Source organism: Clupea harengus, unplaced genomic scaffold (assembly GCF_900700415.2).
Source record: "Clupea harengus unplaced genomic scaffold, Ch_v2.0.2, whole genome shotgun sequence".
NCBI lineage: Eukaryota > Metazoa > Chordata > Actinopteri > Clupeiformes > Clupeidae > Clupea > Clupea harengus.
In genome coordinates, this window is record NW_024879633.1 from 79,761 (window position 1) to 104,737 (window position 24,977).

The following is a 24,977-nucleotide window of genomic DNA, read 5'->3' on the forward strand; positions in this document are numbered from 1 at the left end:
CATCTCCAGTTTCCTCTTGGTGCGACTGTCTGAGTGCCCATGCCAGACAGTGACCGTGGTTACATGGATTCGAATAACTGCCTTAGTCGGACTGAAATCGCAATTATCCGTTTCATGTAAGCACCTTAGTCGGATCGTAGTCGGACCGCACATAAGTCGGACTAACACCCCTGGATAACTCGATCCGATCCAGTGATAGTTCGACTATTGCGGCATGTAACGGTGAATTGGGATAAGGAACTGGACTTTGCGTCTTTGCGCATGCTCCTCTCTCCCTGCCAGGTTGTGACCCGGAAGACGAAAGAGGGAGTAAGTTGTCTCAACTGTTCATACTAATGACACGGTTTTTTATGAATATCCTGCAGACTGTCTCACAAGCTTATTCTTGTTTGATTATGAACAAACATAACAGAAGAGGTCCGAAGATATGAGCACCTTTACAACCCCTCCTTAAACACGTATAAGGACGTTCCACATTTTATTTGCTTTAAAACAACAGCAGTACTGTCAAATCAGCTGTCACTCGGCTATTACCTGACCAAGGTTCCATGGCAATGTTCCGAAAGCCCATTTTTCCGACAGCCCGCTGTTCGAAATTGTGAGTACAGCAACGTGAACCACTATTGCCCACATGCACATCCCAATGGATCACACAATCATTTATTTCACAAGCATTAACTTGAATTCAGAAATATTATTATACACACATGCATTTGCATCGCGATGATACAAAAATATTGTATGATTGCCAACGCATGCATGCTTTGTCAGTGCTTGACAAGATCTGCATAATGTCCTGCGACAATCTGCCGGTGATTTCCTTCGCATGAGTGGTAGCCTACCCCATATTCAAAACCAGAGTAGGCTAGTTAACAAATATTGCCTAGGAAAAGTTATATGCGTGATAGCCCGGTGAGCGTCTCCGCTCTGCTGTGCAAACGAAATGCTTTGAGTGTTTTGTGCCACTTAAAATATTTCTAAAATTTTGCCAGGGGGACTATTTTTCGGAATATTGAGATTTCGGAATATCGGGCTTTCGGAACACTGGGCCGTCTCCCTGACCAATACCTGTCAAAACTTGGTTATACTATTCACAACTAATTTGTCCTTCATTTTATCAAAATTATGATGAAATTTGGTATTGTGCCCGCGAGGCACGCGTGAGTTTAGTTGTGTTCAGTTATCTGGGCTGAAAAAACCACGAATAAGTACTGTTAAATCAGAAAGCAAATCAGCTGTCACTCGGGCTATTACCTGACCAAACCTATCAAACTCGGTGATACTATTCACAACTAATATGTCCTTTCATTCTATCAAATATGATGAAATTTGGTATTGTGGCCGCGAGGCACGCGGTGAGTTTAGTTGTGTTCAGTTTATTTGGCGCTGCCCTCTAAAAGACAGAGACGTGACAGGTGGATCGAGATATTTTCCCGTAAATACCTTTACCTAAATACCTTTATAGACAAATCGATATTACACTCCCATTGCACTCAAACAACCACAACTCAAACGAGGAGATATTGTATCAATTAGCCTATATGTATTGTATTAATTGCACAGAGTTCCAGTGGCGGCATGCAGCCGTAGCACTGTGCGTACCTTCTGCTACGCGAGAAGAAAGAAAAATATATCATGAACGCATATTTATTAAATGGGGAAACTATCAAATCGGAGTACAGACAACTAATGCCCAGCGTTGACGATGCAGATACCGAGCTGGAAACAGCTAAATGAGTTCGTTTCTACGAAAAGACTGACTGGGACTTGCTCTCATGAATATTCACACAGATTTGGAAATCGACAGCGAAGAAGTACTAAAACAATTTTATGCAACTGGCAGAAGGGCAATGCGTTTAGGCTGTAAACCCATTATTTGCGGCGCGTGTGTGAATGTGCGTGCGTTTCTCTCGCCTTTTATCTTTCACCTTTGAATAATGTAACTTATAAACACATCGGCCTGGCAGAAACAAACAAACAAACAAAACAACCAAGAGGCAACACGCATTTCTGGACCGATGAACAGACGCGATTCATGCTCAATCAACTGTTGTTGTTATTGGTAGTGGTGAAGAGGTCAAGCGGAAAGGGCTGTATCACCACTAGTTGTAATAAAAACAGCGGCCACCTATCGTATCGGATATGACATGGCTTTCGGCCAATGATTCGATTTATTCACTGCATGTATATTGGGATAATAGCACCTACCCTCGAAAGAAAGCATAGTCCGACTAAGCAAAGATTCGAATTATACCATCATGTAAACACACTGAGTGAGAGATGACGTGAGGATGCTCTCTATGATGGCTTTATAGAAGTGGACCAACGCGACCAAGAGGTGGATACTTCTTCAGTTGCCTGAGGTAGTACAGTCTTTGCTGGGGCCTTTTTGATGTGGTTGGTGTTGATGTTCCATTTTAGAGTGTTACTGATGTAATTGCAGAGGAATTTGAAGGAGTCCATCAGGTTTATGGGTTGGTCAAAGATATGTTTGTCCTCGTCCTGAGGTCTACAGCTATTTCCATTGTTTTTGAAGCATTGAGTCAGAGGTAGTTGTTGCTGCACCAATGTACAGCTCAATACACATCTTGGCAGTGGAGTCTCATCACTTTTATTGATAAATCCAAGGATAGTGGTGTAGTCTGTGTACTTGAATATTTTGTGGTGTGATGTGAACTCATTGGTATAGATGGAGAAAAGCAGAGGAGAGAACATACAGCTTTGTGGTGTACCAGTAGTGAGGGTAACAAGGTATGATGTAGCATTGTTAACCTCAATTTTATTTTGTTTTTTTAAAAAAGCCTCCTCACCTCAGCCTCCTGGATGGAAAAGGGGGGAGTGAGGGAAGGAGAGAAAGGGGGGACTGCTGGGGTGTGTTCTTCCTTAAACCAAGCACTAGTCAGACTGGTGAAGACAGAATGTCAACACATGGCAGAGGAAACTTTCTGTATGATTATAAACCACACAATGAATTCAGACATTCGTCCATTCTGGCTGCGCTGCAGAATGTTATCAGGTAGTGATGCATTACATTTGAAAACTGACAATATCAATATGTGATTTCTGAACTTTGCTGCTTGACCCCTAACTATAATCTGGACATAGTACACACAACACACAATCAATCGGAAATGAATGAGTTCAAAGAAAGGAAATATCATTAGATGTTGAGGATGTTTGACAAACATACTCTTATAACTGAGTGAACTGATTCACTATATTAGTGATTTATTACATTTGATGTACTCCAGAAATGTTACCTTTCAACAAACGTCATAACTTCCTACAAATGTAATAATTATTATGTTTGTAGGAACTGAGTGGAAGAACTAAAGTGCAGATTTGTATTACGTTTGTGGTTTAGTACGTTTGTGAGGAGATATTATGTTTGAAGGTGTAGCAACAGTCTGTCTGCACATCTGTCTGGCATTGTAATTATATTTAAAACAAAGAAGAAGAAAAAATAAATTATAAATGAAAATCTATCTAGTACTATAACTAGCTGTCATTTATCTATGTAGGCTATTGGCTGATTGAGATGTAACATACTGAAGATTTCTACTCACCCATTTCAGCCATTACTGCTCATCCAGCAATTGATATGCCTAAGGTCCACTAATATTTCAATTACACCAGGGGTTTTCAACCGGGGGTCCGCGGCCCCCTGGTGGTACGCGACGGCCTTGCAGGGGGTCAACGAATGCATAAGTTCACCATTGTTTTTTTTTTAAAATAAATTCGCTTTGATATTTCAACACGTTTCCAAATTACTCTTGCATATTGTGAAAAATATCTAAAATAAGAAAACTATGACTAAAATAATACATTATTCAGAACGTACAGTCTCGTCCGCGAAGTTGACAAGCAGTTAAGCATAGCCTATGTGTACTTTTGAAGTCCAGTCGAGTGTGTTTCGTGTGTTCAACATTACTGTCAAATGAAGCTGTCGAAACTATTGCGGCATATGGAGACGCATCACGTTTTCTTGAGAGTCCAAAAATAAGTGATGATGCACTGAAAGCATCATATCTGGTCGCTCTTAGGATTGCAAAATGCAAAGAGCCCCATACAATTGCAGAGCATCTTATTTTGCCAGCAGCAGACATGATTGTTATTGATCACCGTTACTCCATCAGTTATATTTTAACGTTTTCTCAACATGTCAGCTACATGTCTGTACATTAAGTCATGACTGTTATGTATATTGATGTACATATGGTTAAGTCTGAGATGCAGTACAACTACAAACTGCAATTAAATTTTGTTTTCAATTCTTAAGCACTGAAAAACAACCGTTTTTGTTGTTTTTTTACACAGTGGGAATATGTTTATCTAGATTTGTTTGAGGTTTTTAAGTAGATCTGTCTAGACTTGGTTTGAGGTTTTTAAATATAACCAACATGGAAAACCAAATGTTAAAACTTCCTTCTATCCATATGCACGCACGCACGCAGGCACATCAGTGGGCCGCGGATTACTTTGTCAGAATGGTGGTCCCTAGGGACAAAACCAGTTGAAAACCCCTGAATTACACCATTAAATAAAATTATAAAAATCAAATTGTCAAAATACCAAGTGTTACCAACCTGCAACACACAGAATTTTACCATTGCCTTAAGGCCGAAATATACTTCTACGACTCCGTTACTCCGCGGTCACGCAGTTGCCTCGATGGACTCGTTTTCATTTATGGTTCTCTGAAGGTTGTGGGTGTTGAAAGGTAATTTTTTTTAAAAGATGGCGGATGGTCGTATTTGTACATAAAGGTTGTTTGTTTGACTTTTTTTTGCTTGGATTTTGTTTAAGTTACTGAGAAATAGACACTGTGCAATGTAAAAATCCCGTTATTGTAACTGAAAAATATCTCTGAAGGGATTTGTGAGGTGTCTGAGCCAGCTATTTAGTGCTGGAATACTACTACCCACAAGGTAAGCAGCGATGTACTGACGGATTGACGGAGTCGGATAGTTAAAAAATTTGGGAGGTGCACATCAGGCCACAGAGAGATGCTCGGAGAGGGTTTGCAATGTCGGAGAGGGTTTGCAATGTCGGAGAGGGCTCTCTGTAAACGGACAACCATAAATTGGGCTTTAGATTCTTGCATGTCCATCACCGTTGCTTGCCATGTGTGACGGCCTTAATAAATCCCAATTGTTATGCTAAACTGCCTCATTATTACATACAACGTTTCATCAGCTCATCTACAAGTGCACGCCGCTTGTAACTGTCAGTTGCACACAAAGTTTGATCATTTGTTCGTTTGATGCCTGATTGTGTGCTTATAGTGTGCTTACAATAGCCACTAAAGGCCTAACAACCATCAACATGCATTTAAGATAACGTATAATGAATGTGGCCTTGACACCTTGACCCTCTAATCTCATCAGGCAATTTGTATGGATTTTGAGAGCTGTTTCAGTTCACTACATTTTAACAGATTTTGCACTTTTGCCTTCTATACCCAAATGATATGGTTGGCAATTCCTCTAGAATGGGAGGTCTACGGCTGGTGCGCAGTTGTGTGCTCCCCTCCCTCCACCCTCCTTCTGGTCCTGGAGTGAGCTCCACTGTCTCTGGAAGAGGGCCTCCCTCAACCGTGGAGATCTACCAACTATAATGGCTCTATCTACACACTAGCATCGATGAATTACATCATGAACAGACTTGTGGGCACTAAATAAGACCATCTAGTTTAGCATTCAGTTATTATTTTTCAGTTTTTTTTTCAATTAATTTCTGTCAAAATTTCGTAGTCAAATGTGAATACAAATGGACACACAGCTATAAGCACAATAATGGCGTTTGAGGTGTCACCGGTCATTATCCTTAATCATAAAGCAAGATAATGGCGTTTGAGGTGTCACCGGTCATTATCCTGTAATATAAAGCTCATGCTCTGCAAACGTCTCTGCACCGTACCAGTCATTTCACAGTTTGCTGGCATAGAAAGCTAGCCAAATGGAGACATTGAAAAGACCCATGTCAGGGGATGTTGGATCAGTTTGCTGGCATAGAAAGCTAGCCAAATGGAGACATTGAAAAGACCCATGTCAGGGGATGTTGGATCCCGCCAAAAGAGTGTAGATTCCATTAAATGAAGGTACAAAGACAAAGGGATAGAATGTGGATGTGCGAGAGGGCAGAACTCACAGGTGTTGAGGAGCGTTGCTGTAGGAGCCGTGCTCTAGACGCTGCCATCGGCCCAGGTGTGCAGCCGAACGATGCAGCAGGTCACAGTAACTAGGTGGTAACAGCTGACTCATCAGCATCACAAAGGCATTGATCCACACCATGATGAGGTGCTCACATGACCAGCGCATGTCATAGTACTGGGTACTCTAGCAAAGAGAGAGCAGAAGTCAGGAGGGTGCATACAGACACATAACTAGGAAGTAGACATAGGAAGACTGTGCACAGTAAAAAGAGAACACCCACCACCACATCAAACTCACTTTGACAAAGCAGAGGGGCAGGAAGGCCACATAGTAGGCACTGAAGAGCGAGTTGAAGAGCACCTCCTTGATGCGGCGGTTGAAGTTGGTCTTCAGCTCTTCTACCTCGGTGCGGATGAGCTCAGGGAGTGTGGGCAACTGTGGGTGGGTACAGGGGCAGGGCTACTAAACTGCTCACGCAGGTTCTCCCGCAGGAGTGACATGAAGTCTCTTGGCCTGAGCAGGGCCCCAAACTCAACACTTTCCCTTTCAGAGAGGCTGCAGTCAGCTGGAGATGCCACACCACCTCCCCGGCTTTCCTGGTGGAAGCAACACAGTGGAACGTACACCGAACCTGCCAATAAATGAACCAACCAATTAGTTAAACAAAACAGTCTAAGAATTCCATACTCCAGTCAATGATTTCAGTTTCATTTTTCTACATAAACCACTATGAATCAATTACCGAAATCACAAGTTCAACCCATTCATCTCAACCCATCCACTACCTTGCACTGTTTCACTTTTGGAGCATACCACGTAGAAAGATCATTGGAAATATTTTTCCATATTATATGATAGAACACAATATAAAAATATTTTGTTTTATATTAATATATATTATAATTATTTCCAAGCTCCCCAAATATAATCAACATATATTAACGGCAATTCGGTGGTCTTCACATGCTTGTAAACAAGGCCCATTTTTCAGCTTGTTTAGTCAGAATTACAAAACTATACAGGCCCATTTAAAATAGTTTCAAAACCTTTCTAAACAAAATATATATCTTCATTGGGCTGGTATAAAAAAACTTAGGCTACATAATGCAACCCAGTAGGCTAGTGAAAATGAGTTGTGCTTTTTTTCTATTATGATGAGTAGCATTAATTCAAATCCAAAATATCAACATGTCCAAAATCTTAACAAGCCAAGACACTATGTGTTTTTGAGGTATGTTTTTGTAAGTAACTCATTTTCATAATACCTGAACTTAATTTTGACGGCATATGCTCATGTGAAGGACAGACAAACACTCCTTTGTAGTTTTGAGCTTCAGGTCAGAAGCCCTACGGAAGTGTAAGAACAGTGTTTATAGCATGTTTCAAGCTAATATATTGCCAAAATACATTGGCTATTTTTTATCAGTGTCAGTTGTGCTGCTGTTGGTCTTTGCAAGGCAGGTCTGCTGGCTTTTAGCTAGCTGGCTAATTTGAGGTCTTCCACCTACAGTAAGAAGAACTAAAATGGTAGAAAACCAAGATGCCCACAATTTCAGGATTTAGGAGTTTGAAGCCAATAGTTTGTAGATGTTGTACTGCTAGAATACACATAGATTTGTGCGATTCATGTTCAATCCACCATTCATGTATCAATCAATCATCAATCCACCACCAATCTCTTGCTGCTGAGACAACAAACGCTCATCAGAGGAGCGAAGTGGTCGAGAATGCGAACAGTGCTGAGCCATTTAAATAAGCTGGCGGCAATCCAGTGGCTGTCTTATAGGCGAGTGTGAGGGGGTTTGAATTTAATTCTTGCAAGTACAGGGAGCCAGTGAAGGGTGACCAGCAGAGAAGTTACATGTGTCCTCTTTGTTGCAGATTATTCAGAAATTATTTCTGATCAGCCAGTCTCACAACACATGCAGACAGGCCCATTAAAACTGATTTTCTGATTTGAGTCTAGTTAAAAAATAACCAGGGGAAGGACAAGTACAGTTGAGTATCATCCACCTAACAGTGATAGAAGAACCCATGGAACAGATGATCTCACCTAAGGAAGTGGTGGAGATAAAAAAAAAATAGGAGGGGTCCAAGTACCGATCCCAGAAGTACACCAGTGGAGAGGTGATGAGATTTTGATACTTGTCCCTGCCAAGAAACACTGAATTAATGTCCACTGATGTACGATTCAAATCAACTGTGTGCTTTCCCCAAAAATCCCAGTACGGACAGCACAGAGGAGGATGTCATGGTTCACTGTATAAAAGGCTGCTGACAAGTCTAGTAAAACTGATGACTGAAGTGTTGAGAGTAGCAAAAGCCTCTGCTCAGTCACAGATACAAAAAAAAGACGCAATTTTTTTTCAGGGCATGTCGGATTTGTGGACAACGAGTTGCCAAATCGTTGTCAATCCAGCACAGGCACACTGACTTGATCAAGGGGAGCGAAAACATAAAGAAATACATGGCCTTTTGTCACCAGGCACTAAGCAACACGCCATCGCCTACGGTGAATGATAACTAGTAATAATATATTTTTTAATTATTTAGTTCGGTTTAGCTAGTTAATAGTCAGCTAGTTAAACGTTAGCTAGCTCTGATAGTGCGTTAAGGCTTGCTTGCAAGCTAGCTAACTAGTCATCGGTATTTCCTGTACTATGGTAGGGAGATGATTAAAGGTAACAAAAAAATCAAGAAATATAATAAGTTATTATTATAAAAAAGAAAGACAAAACTTATAATTGTTAATAACCACAAAGAAATAAGAATACAATTGAATATGATTGTCTGATTTATGTTTTCTGTTAGTTTTTTGTTAAAAAAATCTAAGAAAACACTTTGAATTTGTAGAGTAGCCTACTGCTTAATAGTCTTATTATTGCCTTTTGATGACAATCCCCATATACTCTAAGCCTAAATAAGTATGTTTATTATTTTGAACATAGTTAAATGTTATTTCACAAGTTTCAAAAAGTGCCCCCAATTTTATTTGAAATGCCCCTGGATTTAAGTCAGTGGGGGCAAAAATTGCCCCCTAAAAAATATGTAAATTTCCTACACTGGTAACAGTAACCTCAACATTACCTCTGTAAGCTAAAATTCCCTTGCTGTATTCACTACGTAAGGTCTGGTACAAAATTCTCAAAATACTTGCTGGTTTTAAATATGATGCCTGTTGTGGGGGAGCTGTGGCGCAAGCAGCAGCCCCGTACCATGGATGAGCCTAAACGCCCACGGGGACCCACGTTCGAGTCTGACTCGTGGTCATTTCCGGATCCCACTCTCAATCTCTCCAGCTCATCCCTGTCTCTCTTCACTTTCCTATCCAATTAAAGGCAAAAAGCCCAAAAATAAATCTAAAAATATGATGTCTTGTTGTCTTTCACTCCAATCACCTTTAACCAATAAGTGTCAACCGTCACTCCAAGTACCACCCAGCAGTTTCAGGGCCGCACCTACCCCCAGAGTAGGTACCTATTTCTCCGCAAAAAATGGCCCTGAAAGAGGTCCAACAGGGGCAGTTCGGTCAGAACACACACAAAGGTGCAAGCCACCCTAAAAACAGCCTGTGAGTTCCTGCAGTGGAAGATGGCCTACAGACATTCATTAACCTCTAACCAAATCATAATAAGGTCTTGAAAGTTAAAAAGTATGAATAATTTCAAGTTCAGTTGTACATACATCAGTCAGGGGTATACACAGTGACATACAGTGGGGAAAATAAGTATTTGAACCCCTGTCGATTTCGCAAGTTTGACCACTTGCAAAGAAATGTGTGATCTATAATTGTATTAGTAGGTGTATTTTAACAGTGAGAAACAGAATATCAACAAAAAAATCCAGAAAACTGCATTTTATAACATTTATGACTTAATTTGCATTTGATGCAGAAAATAAGTATTTGAACCCCTAGCAAAACATGACTTAGTACTTGGTGGAATAACCCTTGTTGGCAAGCACAGACGTCAGACTTTTCTTGTAGTTGGTCACCAGGTTTACACACATCTAAGGAGGGATTTTGGTCCACTCCTCTTTGCAGATCCTCTCCAAATCCTTAAGGTTGCGTTTTCAATGGGAGGGAATGAGGGAATGAGGTTCAAGCCCAATATTCCACGTTACATGGCCCCATCCATAGTCCCCTCGATGCAGTGGAGTCGTCCTGTACCCTTGGCAGAGAAACCGCCCCAAAGCATAATGTTTCCACCTCCATGCTTGACGGTGGGGATGGTGTCATATTTAGCATTCTTCCCCCTCCAAACACGGCAAGTCAAGTTGATGCCAAAGAGCTTGATTTTGGTCTCATCTGACCACATCCTGTCTCCCAATCCTCCTTAGAATCATTTAAGTGTTCATTGGCAAACTTCAGACGGCCCTGTACATGTGCTTCCTTGAGCAGGGGGACCTTGCGAGTGCTGCAGTACTTCAAACCATTACGGCGTAGTGTGTTGCCAATGGTTTTCTTGGTGACTGTGGTCCCAGCTGCCTTGAGATCATTCACAAGCTCCCCCTTCTTTGGACAGGTTTCTTTTATACACGTCACAAGTTGAGATCAGGTGTACCTTGTTAGGCCTAATGAGGACTAATCTGTGTGCTTCTTGGGCACATAACTGGTCATTTGGAGCCAGAATTCTTGCTGTTTGCTTGGGGGTCAAATACTTATTTTCTGCATCAAATACAAATAAAGTCATAAATGTTATAAAATGCAGTTTTCCTGGATTGGTTTGTTGATATTCTATTTCTCACTGTTAAAATACACCTACCATTACAATTATAGATCACACATTTCTTTGCAAGTGGCCAAACTTGCGAAATCGGCAGGGGTTCAAATACTTATTTTCCCCACTGTATATATACATCAGTCAGGGGTATACACAGTGACATATATGCTTACATACAAACATCGCCAGTGGGTGTAGAAATGGGGAAAGTGAGCAGCCAGTATTCAAAACAATGCTCTTTTTTTTTTTTTAAGCATAGTGGGGATTTTATTGTACTTATGTATGTATATGTATGTATGTATAAGGTTACCATCGTAAGGTTAAGTGAAGGATATGAACCTGTGAATCAGGCTAGCACACATTAACAGAGTGACATGTAAGCAGGCTGGCAATCAATGTATGTAAGTGATCCATAAGCAGTGAGCAGTAGTAAATGAGAGTAGTAGTAGTAGTAGTAGTAGTAGTAGTAGTAGTAGACAGGCTAACTCACGGATAGCCCAGGAAAAGCAGGTTGAGCACCGAGTGGTTCTTGAACAGGTTTACTAGGGTCCAGCACAGCACCCAGCCACAGAGGGTCAGCAGGCTGAGACGAGCGGCGATGACCAACACATACCGGACCAGAGAACAGGGGCTGGTCTGAGAAGCCTATGCCCAAAATACAAAATCAAAAAACAGACAAACACCCTTTAAAACCTTTATAAAGGGAAACATATACTTCACAGAATGATTCTCTACAGATCCTATTTCTCCAGAATATTCTACAAACATTGCATGGTAGCCTTGCAGGAGTGATGCAGGAGAGTGGTAAAATGACCACCCATAGAAACATGAATAAGGATGATGGTACCTGAATATTAAGTACAGTATGTAGCTGGCACTGACGGTCAGTATGTGGAGGCAACAAGCAGAGGAAATGTGCCGTTCCAGACTATATAATGGAAGATAAAGTTGAAATGCTCTTCCAGAGAATCTTAAGAACCACAATGAGTGGCTTATATCTACTTTTTGGTCAGCCTCTGCAAAATCCAGCCTTCATTAGTGGTGTATTTCAGTCTGAAGAGTTTTGTTAGGTTGGGGACAATCAATGAGTGGAAGCAACTTCATCTTAGACACATGACCACCCATAGAAACATGGAGAAGAAAGATGGTGCTAGCTACCTTCTTAATATTCAGGTTACAACAATCAGTATCTGAAGGCAACAAACAGAGGACAGAAAGAGGAAACGTGCCGCTTCCTGGCCAAAAATTCAAAAGATTTCACTTTTACTAGAACGAGCCTAGAACAGAGGTTAAGGCCCTAGCTAGTCACATATGCAGTCATATTGTTAAGCATTTTTTTCCCATAGTGTTATCTGGAAATCAAATCTGTAGTTTGCCATACATAGCTTGCTAGGCTTCAAGTTATACGCCTTCTAAAAAAGCATTCCCAAAACCAAAGGCATTCTTTGAAAACAATGAACCTGAGAGTTTTCTGAAAAACTTGACAGAACGTTCACTAAAAACCTTTATTACTCAGCAGACTGTAGCAGATAAAAACATAAAATAAAAACCATTGAGAGCTTAAACATTTTGGCAAAATATTGGAAATCATAGCCCTTTTTTTTAATCAATAAACAAAAATAAATTACAAAAATATATTGTAGAGCTGTAAGAAAGGGGCCACTACAAAATCACCGAAATCTCGTTCTCTTTCTCAATCATGTCTCATTTACGGAGCCTTGGTCAGATGAACAGCAGTCACATCATTATCTGGGTCTAAAATTGAATCTTCCAATTCATTGTTCTCATCCACAAAGTAACTGCTGTACTGCATCGATGTCGCTACCCTCACTCAGGTTGTCAGCATTTGTCACGGTCGGAAACGCAACTTTATAAGGTTTTTGCAGTCCACGGGGAAGGCAGCAACAACAAGAGGTAGTAATGTGCCGAATGTGATAATGTGCCGATGGTGTGAATCACCATTATTCATTTGTGGATGGGTCCTAAAATGTTTTGGTTAGAGCTTGTGTTTATTGCTAGTTGCAAGCAAAAAAAATGTAAATTCTTAACATTAACTAGCATTAAAATAAGTTGTTGTGTTAAGAAAAGACGCTCTCAACTGCATTACAACAGTAAAAATGTTTTGGTCATGTGATTTCCATCAGAAAAAGAGGTTTCTTATGAGCACAGCCTAAATGCAAACTCAATGCAAGCTAAAAACCCATTTTAAAGGCTAAAAGAATAAAAGTTTTCATTAATTCGTAGAGAAATAGAATGCTCCAATTTTTGGAACTAGAGCATCAATCCATTTTCAGAATGCCAGAATTAACTTGAATGAAGACTTACATAGGTCTACTTGCCTCATCTAAGTTTATATATATTTATATACATGTTGTTGTAGTAACTAATCAGGATCCTTCAGCAGTCATAATTGGTGACAAATGTAAGTTACTGGCTAGTGTGGAGATGAGGATACATGAAATGGATCACTTAGTCGACATAAATCAAGGTCCGCAACACACTTGCAACGCATTCCATTAGCAACACCAATGCTGATGAGAAAGTTCTGCTAGTTGATGGTTCTATAAAGTTGGAAACACCAACGGCCAATGTCAACTGTATTCCTGGAGTTAGAGCTAACATCAAATCCTTCCTAAAACTGACTGCAAATTCTAAGCATAGATAAATGTCAGACTCCGTAGAATGTTCTGGTCCCATACCAAGTAACCATGGTGATGCGATGTATAGCATATTATCATCACTCAATTGCTGGCTATTAGAATGGTTTTCATGCAACGATGTACTGGCTTTACTGACAACTGGCAAACAAACTGGAGGAAGCTTTGGGCTTCTGCTGAGAGAGAGCATTCCTGAAATCTAACACATTACCTAGCCGAGGCAGGTTGCGGACAAACCAAAATGAACACCAGGAGGCAGAACTACTGCCCATATATCTGCTGTCCCAATATAATTGTTGCCCATACTTACCCACATACAAACAGTATAGGGGTGTTACTAAACATTTAGGAAAATGACTAGGTCACAGTAATAAAGATCAAATCAGACAAAAAGATAAAAACTTCACTATTACAAAAACCTACCAGTACAAACCTAAAGTTGGGCCTCATCAATATACGGTCTTTAACATCAGAGGCTGCACTGGTTGATGAGTTGATAACCGACAACCAAATTTAAATACCTTTTCTAACTGAAACATGGCTAAAACCAGAGCAATGTTTAGCCCTTGAATGAGTCTACCCCTCCAAGTCAAGTGACTGCCAGATGCCCCACAAACCAGAGCAATGTTTAGCCTTGAATGACGCTACCCCTCCAAGTAAAGTAACTGCCAGATGCCCCACAGTACAGGCCGTTTTCATTTACCATGCCAACTTAGGAATTTCCCCAAGACCTGAATTTAAGTTTAAATTATTTGAAGTTCAAAGTTCTACTCTGATAACTCCAATACAATTCTTACAGTGGGAGATTTGAACATCCACATGGACAATGAAAACAATAGCATTCCAATCACTGATAGACTCATCTCCTAACATGAAAACAAGGCCACTCATTACTGCATCCACACCATTGATCTTGCTTTACCATACGGTTTAGAACTCGAACCTATCATATCATACCAGCTCATCACCTAATTACTTTCAATATGCAATTAGATCTCTGCACACCATCAGAGTCAATCCACTTCTACAGCCGTTATTTATCTGACAAGTCTACAACAGGGTTCATAACTACTAGCCCTTACTAAAAAGCCCCTTTGCAATTGGATTCTGGACTTCCTCAGTGAGAGGCCACAAGCAGTACGAGTCGGCAACAACACCTCGAGCAGCATCACACTCAGCACAGGGGCCCCACAAGGCTGTGTGCTCAGTCCCCTGCTCTTCACCCTGCTGACTCACGACTGCACAACAACCTACAGCACCAATCACATGGTGAAGTTTGCGGACGACACAACTTTGGTGGGTCTCATCACCAAGAACGATGAGACCCACTACAGGAAGGAGGTCAACCTTTTGACCACGTGGTGCAGAGACAACAACCTCTTGCTGAATGTCATCAAAACAAAGGAGATTGTGGTTGACTTCAGGAAAAGCCACACTGTACACCCACCACTGACCATCGATGGTGCTGCTGTGGAGCGAGTGAGCAGCACCAAATTCCTGGGGGTGCACATCAGTGAGGACCTCTCCTGGGCAACCAACTCTGCATCACTGACGAAGAAAGCCCAGCGGCGCCTCTACTTCCTCCGCAAGCTCAAGAGAGCGAGAGCTCCCATACCCATCCTGAACACATTCTACCGGGGCACCATTGAAAGCATCCTGTCCAGCTGCATCACTGTGTGGGGCAGTAGCTGCACTGAACACAGCAGGAAAGCACTGCAACGCATAGTGAACACAGCTGGTAAGATCATTGGTGCCCCACTCCCTTCCTTGCAAGACATTTACACCACCCGCCTCACCCGGAAAGCTACCTCGATTGTGAATGACACCAGCCACCCTGCACACAGTCTGTTCAGCCTCCTACCCTCTGGAAGAAGGTATAGGAGCCTCCGTTGCCGCACCACCAGACTCAGAAATGGCTTCATACACCAGGCTGTCAGGAAGCTAAATTCTCTCCCCTCACTCCCCCCAGCCATATCCTCCAGTCTGACAGGAAGCTGAAAATCCCCCCGCCCCCCCTAAAAAATAACTCAAGACTCTGCACTTTAATCACTTGTATTCACTTGTTTAAAATTGTATTACGTATTTATATTATTTATATATATATATAGTATTTATAGTATTTATATATATATATATATATATAGTATTTATAACAACTGTACGTGAATCTTTATGTTTACTTAGTATTAGGAAATGTCTTGTCTTATCTGTTGTGCCTGTGCACTTTTATATGTTTCACCGTGGGAGAGTGGGAAACGTCCTATCGATTCCTTTGTATGTCTTAACATGTGAAGAAATTGACAATAAAGCTACTTTGACTTTGACTTTTTTATTTAGGCAGGTAAGTTAAGGAGCGGGTAAAATGTTCATGTGAACAATATGGCAACTTGGTGGGAAAATCCATAAAAAGTACCTTGACCAACCATTGCATAAAAACTACAAATACTTCCAGCACAGACAATTTAATGTTTATCTGGAATTGCAGTGATGAAGTTTGTACTTTCATTTCACATGGATTTCAGATATGGCCATGGGTAATGTGGTGAAGCCAGCATTACCACCGCCAAGTGAAAAAACTGAACTTGAAAAACTGATCGCATTTTAGCAAAGAAAAAAAATGAATCCGCTGACTTGAAGTTTTGCTTCAAAGTATTGAGTAACATAAATGTTTATAGAAATGCATTGTCATTGTCCTTGGGCTCTTCTAAAATATCAGCAAACAACAAAAACACCTCAAAAAGTATTAGGAAAACCACATTTGTGCTTATTGCAGCATCCCCAAGTGATGTGCATCTCTTTGCACAACCTCAGGAACGGGTGCAGAGTCCATCAAGTTTGGTGTAGAGTCATAAAACGCTTGCTGAGATCTCACTTCCTGTTTGGCGGCCTTGCTGCCAAGTCTGATTGACTATAAAGGACAAATGCTTTTATAAATCGAAAAGCTAACAAATAACTTTTGAGAGGCTGGGTCCAAAGAACATCTGTGCCAACTTGGGGGAAAGATTGGACAAAATATGAGGCCTATAAAAAAAACATCTAAAATCTTTTAATAAAATCTAATACACGGGACACGCGGATTAGCAGACACAAAAATTATTTGTTTAGGCGCCGGCATGAAACATGATGAAAAGAATCTTGGGACTGTGCCCAATCAGTGTGTCAAAAAAAACAAATTGCCATATGGTTCTAGGTGCTGCCATAGACACCCTAGCCAGAAGATGACGATTAATAAGAAAAAGTAAAGACACACTGCCAACGCTGTTATGCTGCTTGACCCCAAAAAGGTAGAAACACTCAGGGGTCCTGCACAGCTCCACTATGTCAGCTGGGACCTGCGAAACTCCACTATGTCAGGGGACCTGAGAAACTCCACTATGTCAGGGGACCTGAGAAACTCCACTATGTCAGGGGACCTGAGAAACTCCACTATGTCAGCTGGGACCTGTGAAACTCCACTATGTCAGCTGGGACCTGTGAAACTCCACTATGTCAGCTGGGACCTGTGAAACTCCACTATGTCAGGGGACCTGCACAGCTCCACTATGTCAGCTGTATTTACCTTGGTCTGCCAATTTTCATAAACACATGCATTTTTGCCTATTCTGGTGCCCCCTAGTGGTAAAATGGCAGAATTAATTTATTTTGGAGTGCCTCAAGATAGGGTTACCCGTTTTAGTGTTGATGCATCAAAGAATTACCAAACTATGGCATAATGTCCTGTTAATTGCCTTTGGCATGGAATACGCTTTCAGAACAGGACATGATCAGGATCACAAAAGGACTTGAAGCTTTGAAATTGAGTAGTTGTGGCTGGCCTCCCTCAAGACAGAGTCTTGAGTCATTTCACCAAGTAAAAAGAAGAGCCATAGCTTAATTTCCGGATTGGCGACTTATCCGTTGAATATAACAACAAAACAGGAAATGGCAACATGTCCAGGCCTTAAGATCAAACAAGGCATGACTTCAAATTCAAATGATTTTAGACCAAAGATATGAAAGGTAGTGACATCCTGTTTGGCAGCTTTGCCACCCACAGACATACAGTGGGGAAAATAAGTATTTGAACCCCTGCCGATTTCGCAAGTTTGGCCACTTGCAAAGAAGTGTGTGATCTATAATTGTAATAGTAGGTGTATTTTAACAGTGAGAAACAGAATATCAACCAAAAAACCCAGAAAACTGCATTTTATAACATTTATGACTTAATTTGCATTTGATGCAGAAAATAAGTATTTGAACCCCTAGCAAAACATGACTTAGTACTTGGTGGAATAACCCTTGTTGGCAAGCACAGATGTCAGACTTTTCTTGTAGTTGGTCAACAGGTTTACACACATCTCAGGAGGGATTTTGGTCCACGCCTCTTTGCAGATCCTCTCCAAATCCTTAAGGTTGTGTTTTCAATGGGAGGGAATGAGGGAATGAGCCCAATATTCCATGGTACATGGCCCCATCCATAGTCCCCTCGATGCAGTGGAGTCGTCCTGTACCCTTGGCAGAGAAACAGCCCCAAAGCATTAATGTTTCCACCTACATGCTTGACGGTGGGGGATAGTGTTCTTGGGTCATATTCACCATTCTTTCCCCTCCAAACGCGGCAAGTCGAGTTGATGCCAAAGAGCTTGATTTTGGTCTCATCTGACCACATCCTGTCTCCCAATCCTCCTTAGAATCATTCAAGTGTTCATTGGCAAACTTCAGACGGCCCTGTACATGTGCTTCCTTGAGCAGGGGGACCTTGCGAGTGCTGCAAGTACTTCAAACCATTACGGCGTAGTGTGTTGCCAATGGTTTTCTTGGTGACTGTTGGTCACAGCTGCCTTGAGATCATTCACAAGCTCCCCCTGTGTAGTTCTGGGTTATTCGGCACCTTTTGGATGATCACTGATACCGCAAGAGGGGATATCTTGCATGGAGCCCCAGACCTAGAGCGATTGACTGTTGTTTGGGGTTGCTTCCATTTACGAATAATCGCACCAATAGTTGTATCTGCTTCTCACCAAGCTGCTTGCCGATGGTTTTTGTAGCCCATTCCAGCCTTGTGCAGGTCTACAATCTTATCTCTGACGTCCTTGGTCAACTCTTTGATCTTGCCCATGGTGGTGAGGTTGAAGGTGTGAAGTATGATTCTTTGGACAGGTTTCTTTTATACACGTCACCAGTTGAGATCAGGTGTACCTTGTTAGGCCTAATGAGGACTAATCTGTGTGCTTCTTGGGCACATAACTGGTCATTGGGAGCCAAAATTCTTGCTGTTTGCTTGGGGGTTCAAATACTTATTTTCTGCATCAAATACAAATAAAGTCATAAATGTTATAAAATGCAGTTTTCTGGATTTGTTTGTTGATATTCTATTTCTCACTGTTAAAATACACCTACCATTACAATTATAGATCACACATTTCTTTGCAAGTGGCCAAACTGCGAAATCGGCAGGGGTTCAAATACTTATTTTCCCCACTGTATAAACATAGACACTGCATTGCCTGCTTAAGTCTGTTGGGTGGGATATGTGAACGTGTCTGACCAGCAAACCAGCAATGGGGAGGTCAATGGGAGCTGCAGTTACTTCATTTGTCAATGTTATCACAAATCAGTATGGGTCTGTCACAGGTGATTGGATAACATCTGATGTGGACTTTCACAAATCAGATGGGTTCATTTGAAGCAATTCAAAAAGGCTAGACAGTTTATTGGTTACGTAGGTGATCCCTTATCATAAAAGGTGATATGTGAATATACCAGGGATGGCCAGTATCTCTAATACAGGTACTGTATGTAAAAGATACATTTGAAATAAATAGTATTTTGTCATTTGTATTTCATAGGCCTTGTAAATCGGTTATGCAATTTGTTGCAATCAAAATCTTACTGTTTTTAACAATTTTTTCGGCATACTGGATTATAATATTTGATATCACATTGCTAATGCCTATATTAAAGTGGCATTATGTAGGAATTGTACTACAGGGTTAGGGACCGCACTTTTATCTTAAAAAAAATTGGGGGGCTACAATGACGTTTAATATGGAGAATCGCCTCCGTGCCATATCCATACCAGGGGTCCGTAGGCATATTACTGCGTTATGTAGGTTTGCCTGAAGCCGCCCGTTACTACTGTCTGACGAACAAGTAAGTAGCTTATTGCCATCTTGCTTTGTCTTGTGTGTGCCCTTGCTTGATGTTTGACTGTGTAGGAAAGTTGTTGACTCACTAGTTGTTCATAGTGTCAAAGTAACAAATTTCAAGAGGGTTTCACTAGGTTTAGCCGCTAGCATCTCATTAGCGATTAGCAATCCTCCATTGTTGCTGCTTAATAGTGTTAAAATGGCCATATCGCCTACTGTTAATTGACTACCTAAAAGTATATCTTTATCTGTTTCCCAAATTGATGTCTACTAACAAAAATGTCTCTCTCCCCTTATAGCATGGATCCAATTGCTGATGGATGTGGAAACATTGCTCCTCACCACCACTCCTCCTCATCTACATATGGGACAGCCAAACTCTACCCCACTCACTCTGTCTTCTTTTTTCTCTCCTAGTCTAGGACTATCTTCGCTGTGGGACGCTGCTGTAGTTTCTCCACCTGATCTACCTGTAGAAACCCTCGGCCCACATGCACCCATCACCACCGTACACTTACTCTACCCCATACCCTATGCTAGCATTTATATGCAATATATATTATTGCCACCACCGACATGTTTTTTCTGTTCCTACTCTCCTTACCCCTATGAGCACAGTGTATACCCTAGGCTGTTTTTGTATGCATCATGTATATACCATATGATATGTTTGTATATATATTATGTACATCTACCACATGCATGCTGTGCACAATACTTGTTGCTTCCCTTCCTCTTCTGCCACACAACCCTCCCCATCCCCCCTTCCTATCTCCACCCGGCCGACCTCAAGCAGATGGGTCCCCCTAAGTGCCGTGGTTCTGCTTAAGGTTCTTTCCTGACTAACAGGGAGTTTTTCCTTTAATTCAATTTAATTTAATTTAATTAAATTTAATTAAATTTAATTAATTAATTCAGTCAGTATATTTTAAGGATGGGGGAAAAGGAGAAACCAGCACAGATCCACAGGAATGCACTATTAATGTTATTGTGTACTAACTTAGAAATGTATTACCACAGCGCCATCTTCTGGACACTTTTTTGAGGCCTGAAAAACTGTTGAAGCTGACATTGTGTAATCCAAAGTAGCTTTTAAAGTGGCAGAAATGCCAATGTGGCTAGGCAAACCGGCCAGAATACCTATTCCAATAACAGAACATAACTCTCTCCCAATATTTTTTCAAAAAATAATATATTTTTCATAATTACCGTCAACAATACTGCTGCTTGGAAAGTATGTGAACCCCTTGAGCATTTAGAGTTTTCTGTGGTTTTACCAATGATTTCCTATTTTATCACCACAAGTTCTACATACATGAAATGTCAGGTTCATGTTTATTAATTGCATTACTTGTTTGGAGGGAATTGTGTGAGTAGCCAAAAAATATACATGAAACATGGAATAGTGTATGTGCAAAAGTAAGGTGAACCCCAGCTGCATTGGTAAAGTCAAGTAGGTAACAGATTCGGTGAAACACATTTGGGTGCTTAATGAGTCAGAACAACAACAGGAAAACTCTAAACTGCTCAAGGGTTCACATACTTTCGAAGCAGCACTGTACAAGTTTTAGGATGCAATTTACCAACAGAAACATACTCAGTTTGAGTACACTAAGTACACTTAGTGAAAACTAATGCAGGTCTAATGCAACAGTACGCAATATCTCCCCCTTCGTGATTATTATAATGTTCAGTCTATGTTGAAACAGTTTACAAAGTGGTGATTCAACTGTATGATCATTTTGGAGGATGTGGTGTTGGTGGTGCTGTTATGTAGGACGTAGGCCTCCCGAGATACAGGGGATGGGATCGTGTTTATTATGTGTGTTGTGTGTGTGTGTGTGGTGTGTGTGGGGTTGGTGTGTGTGTGTAAATAAAACACGATCCTGTAGGCAAACACAATCTAATTCTTAGTTAGTCTGATCACTTATTTTATACAACTTATTTTAAATTACAGGCTGACGTGAGGACTACCACCAAATAAATCACATTTAACCGAGATAACAAAAATATAATAAATGCTTCTCTTAAAAAGGTAATTCCTATACGTCTAGAAGATGCTACGATTTGTACAAACCCCATGCAGCCCATTTTTCCACCAATTTCCAGTTTAGACTATATTTTGTGACTTCCATTGATTTCTGCCCAGACCAATGTGGCAGTGCCACAGACGTACGAACCAGGGGCCAATGCGTCATCTACATTTATCGGTCTATATCGCCACCGATTCTGAAGTGCTGTTATGGTAAAAATCCATGTAATATCTTTAATGAGTCTTAGTCTGAAGATAATCTGTGACAAATTTGGTGAAGATTGGGCAATGTTTGTCTACGCAGTTTTGAAAAAACTGACATATTTTTTATTTAGTGTAAGGCAGTCATGTATTTAAATAATGTTCACAATTCTTTAACCAGTTTCAATCAGAATCACACAGAACACTGGAACTAAATAAAATTATGTTGTTAAATGTGTTGTTTATATTCTTGTGTTTGATTAAACATCATACAAAAATGGGATAAACAATTAAAGTACTAGTAGTGCATATTAAAAATGGAAATAAAGGATTCATTTTTTTAATTAACGGTTTATTACTTATATAAATAATAACTGATCTCAGACCTCTCAGAGAACAACAGGTCAAAATGAAGCCTGCTCACCCAAACAAAAATCACAGTCATTTTGATTGTTTTCATTTTGGGCAACCAAATAATTACTAGTAATGACTTTATTATGGTTGTTGTAAGGTAAAATCACAATGCCAAAAACTATGAATGTGCTGTTCAGAAGTCAACAGGTTGTGTTTTCATACAGACCTCTGAGATGATAGTCCACACCAGTCTCCTGGCTAGCATAACTGTGATGAAGACAGCCAAATGGTAATCCATTAAGTGGAAGTTCTGCGAACACACGCAAAAGACAAGTGACTGCTGAGAGGAGAAATAAATGCAGATATCACTCACGTTGCCGTGGGTGATTCTTCGAGGCAGCGCTAACTACATTTAGCAATACCTGTATCACAGAATAAGAATATGTTGCTAATGTATGTGGCCTCACCAGTGAGGTAGAAGCAGCAGGCTGGCTGTAGGGATACCACCACACAGTTCTGTAGATGTTGATGTACTGCACAAATAGAGCCACCAACAGGTAGAGAAAGAGCAAGAACTCAAACAGTAAACTGCTGTCCAAGGGGAGGTCTGGGATACGCGAGTGACGAACAGGCTCCGGGGAGATCAGGGCTGTCAATGGTGGAGCTGAGAGTCCCACTGAGTTACTACACCTGCAAAAGGACAAATCAAATCTCAAGATCACCTGGATATACAGTTGCTATTGAACTCCAATAAACTTGCCACCGCTACTCAGGTCCCGAGGCTTGGCTGCAAGTGTGGCCTGGGGAGCCCATAGCGCCCCCATATGTCATTGTGTGTAGTGCTCCATAGATGTTTCCGCATACACACCATATTTGCTAGGCATGTGGGGCTCCCTCTTCACTTCAGGTCAAAGTGGAGGACAGGGCTTTGGAATGCTATGTGTTGCTCTTAAAGCTACATTGCTCTCAAAAATCCTTTTTACAGAGAAGTTACTTTATTTTGTATGAGCGCCCATTTAGACATTTTAAAACCCTGTAATGACCAGGTAACAGTGTTACACAGAAACAGAAAATAGCTAGGCAAACAGTTTCAAAACACTAGGCTATTCCAGGTTGCTTACTAAGCTTATAATATTTCATATATAAAGTCTAGAAAAACATACTGTTACTGTTGCAGATAATTGGGGCTATAAAAAATTAAATTTCATAGCCGTGACATATAGTAAGTAGTAATAGCTGAATGTTAAATCTGATGGAACATGTAAAACAATGGGCCTCATTCTCGAACGCAGTTGAGAAGAATTTAAGAAGGAATTTCTTCTGAACTCCACTTGCGGTGAAATAGCAGTCGTAAATCGGCCAGAGTTTTCTCAAATGCGATTCCTTAAAAAGGTTTTTTGAGGAATCGCATTTAAGAAAACTCTCCGTGTTAGGGCTGAATTTGTGAGAAATCGTTGGTGATTGCGTTCACATCAGCTCTACAGACATCCTCGGATTATAATAATAATAAATAAGGGGAATATTTGTATCATTAACAATTATGTTTCACATTTATAGTCATGATTCTACGAGGCATCGTGATGTCCTAAAATAAATAAAAGGTCTACACGAACACTGCAAATGTAAGTGAATAAATAAATAAGCACTAAACTCAATCGCGTTGATATAGCTATAGTGGAATTGAATGGACACATCTACATCCTGCAACAGTACCTCCACCTCTGAAGTTAGATCTGCGTTTAGTGTAAGTGCTCGTTTTCCGCTTTGACATGACTCGTTTACAAGTTGCTTTTGTGTAGATTCAGTCGATTCCGACTGCACACGTCACTACGGTTGTGTGCCCTTATAAGGAGCTGGCGGAGCGTGTATGTATGCAAATCCAGGTGCACGAGAACGCGCTTTCAATTTAAGAAAACTCTTCCGGGGGAGCACAGCTCAGAACACTTCTGCTGCGTAGGAACACATTTTCAAGCGTTCATGAATCCGGCGGAGGTCTTTTTCTTACGTTGTTTTTCCGAAGTCTGTAAGAAACATTTCAGAAGAAACTTCAGAAAATGTTCGAGAATGAGGCCCAATGTTTAAGAACATGTTACATGAGTTTGAAGGGACCGGCATAGGTCATAAGAATATGCCATAGTCAATAATTCAATGATATTATACCTAGTTATAATTGTTACTTTTATTTGGATTTAACTAGCATGTAAACAGTTCCTGGGTGAATATACTCTTGGGCTGACCTGGGGAGTGAGGTGTGATAGACTCTCACCTTCCCCCCCAGGTGGAGACAAAGAACCCTGCACCCATGGCCCATTTGAATAGACGGTAACACCCCTTGAATATCAGTGTATTTAACAGACTGTTCCTCAAGGAATAAGTTAGACGAGTCTGAGGTGAAGCCATGAGTGGACGTTCAGGCTTTGTCTCCCTTGGTTGGCCACCACTGTATAAGATTAAAACCTGGATCTTGACTGACTAAAACCTAAGACTGAATCTTCAATATATGGTATAAATTATATCCCATCAAGTTTAACCCTGTGGTTTTGGGAAAAAGGCGCATCTTCACAGACTTAACAATGGGTCTGTTTCAGCAACGCTTATGAATCTTTGGTTAAGCAATCGAGAGAAAATGTGTGTCACGAATATCAATGGCTACGCTGACATGGTCACAAGCACTGTCTGCGCTAAGTTCTTACCATGTTTCTGCATGATGTGATAGGCTAGGGAAACGT

The 24,977-nt window shown here is 40.8% G+C and overlaps 1 pseudogene; it reads right to left on the bottom strand.

Annotated features, from left to right (window-relative positions):
* The window catches only part of LOC122129335, a 49,548-nt pseudogene that overhangs the window by 16,362 nt on the left and 8,209 nt on the right, over positions 1–24,977 (bottom strand).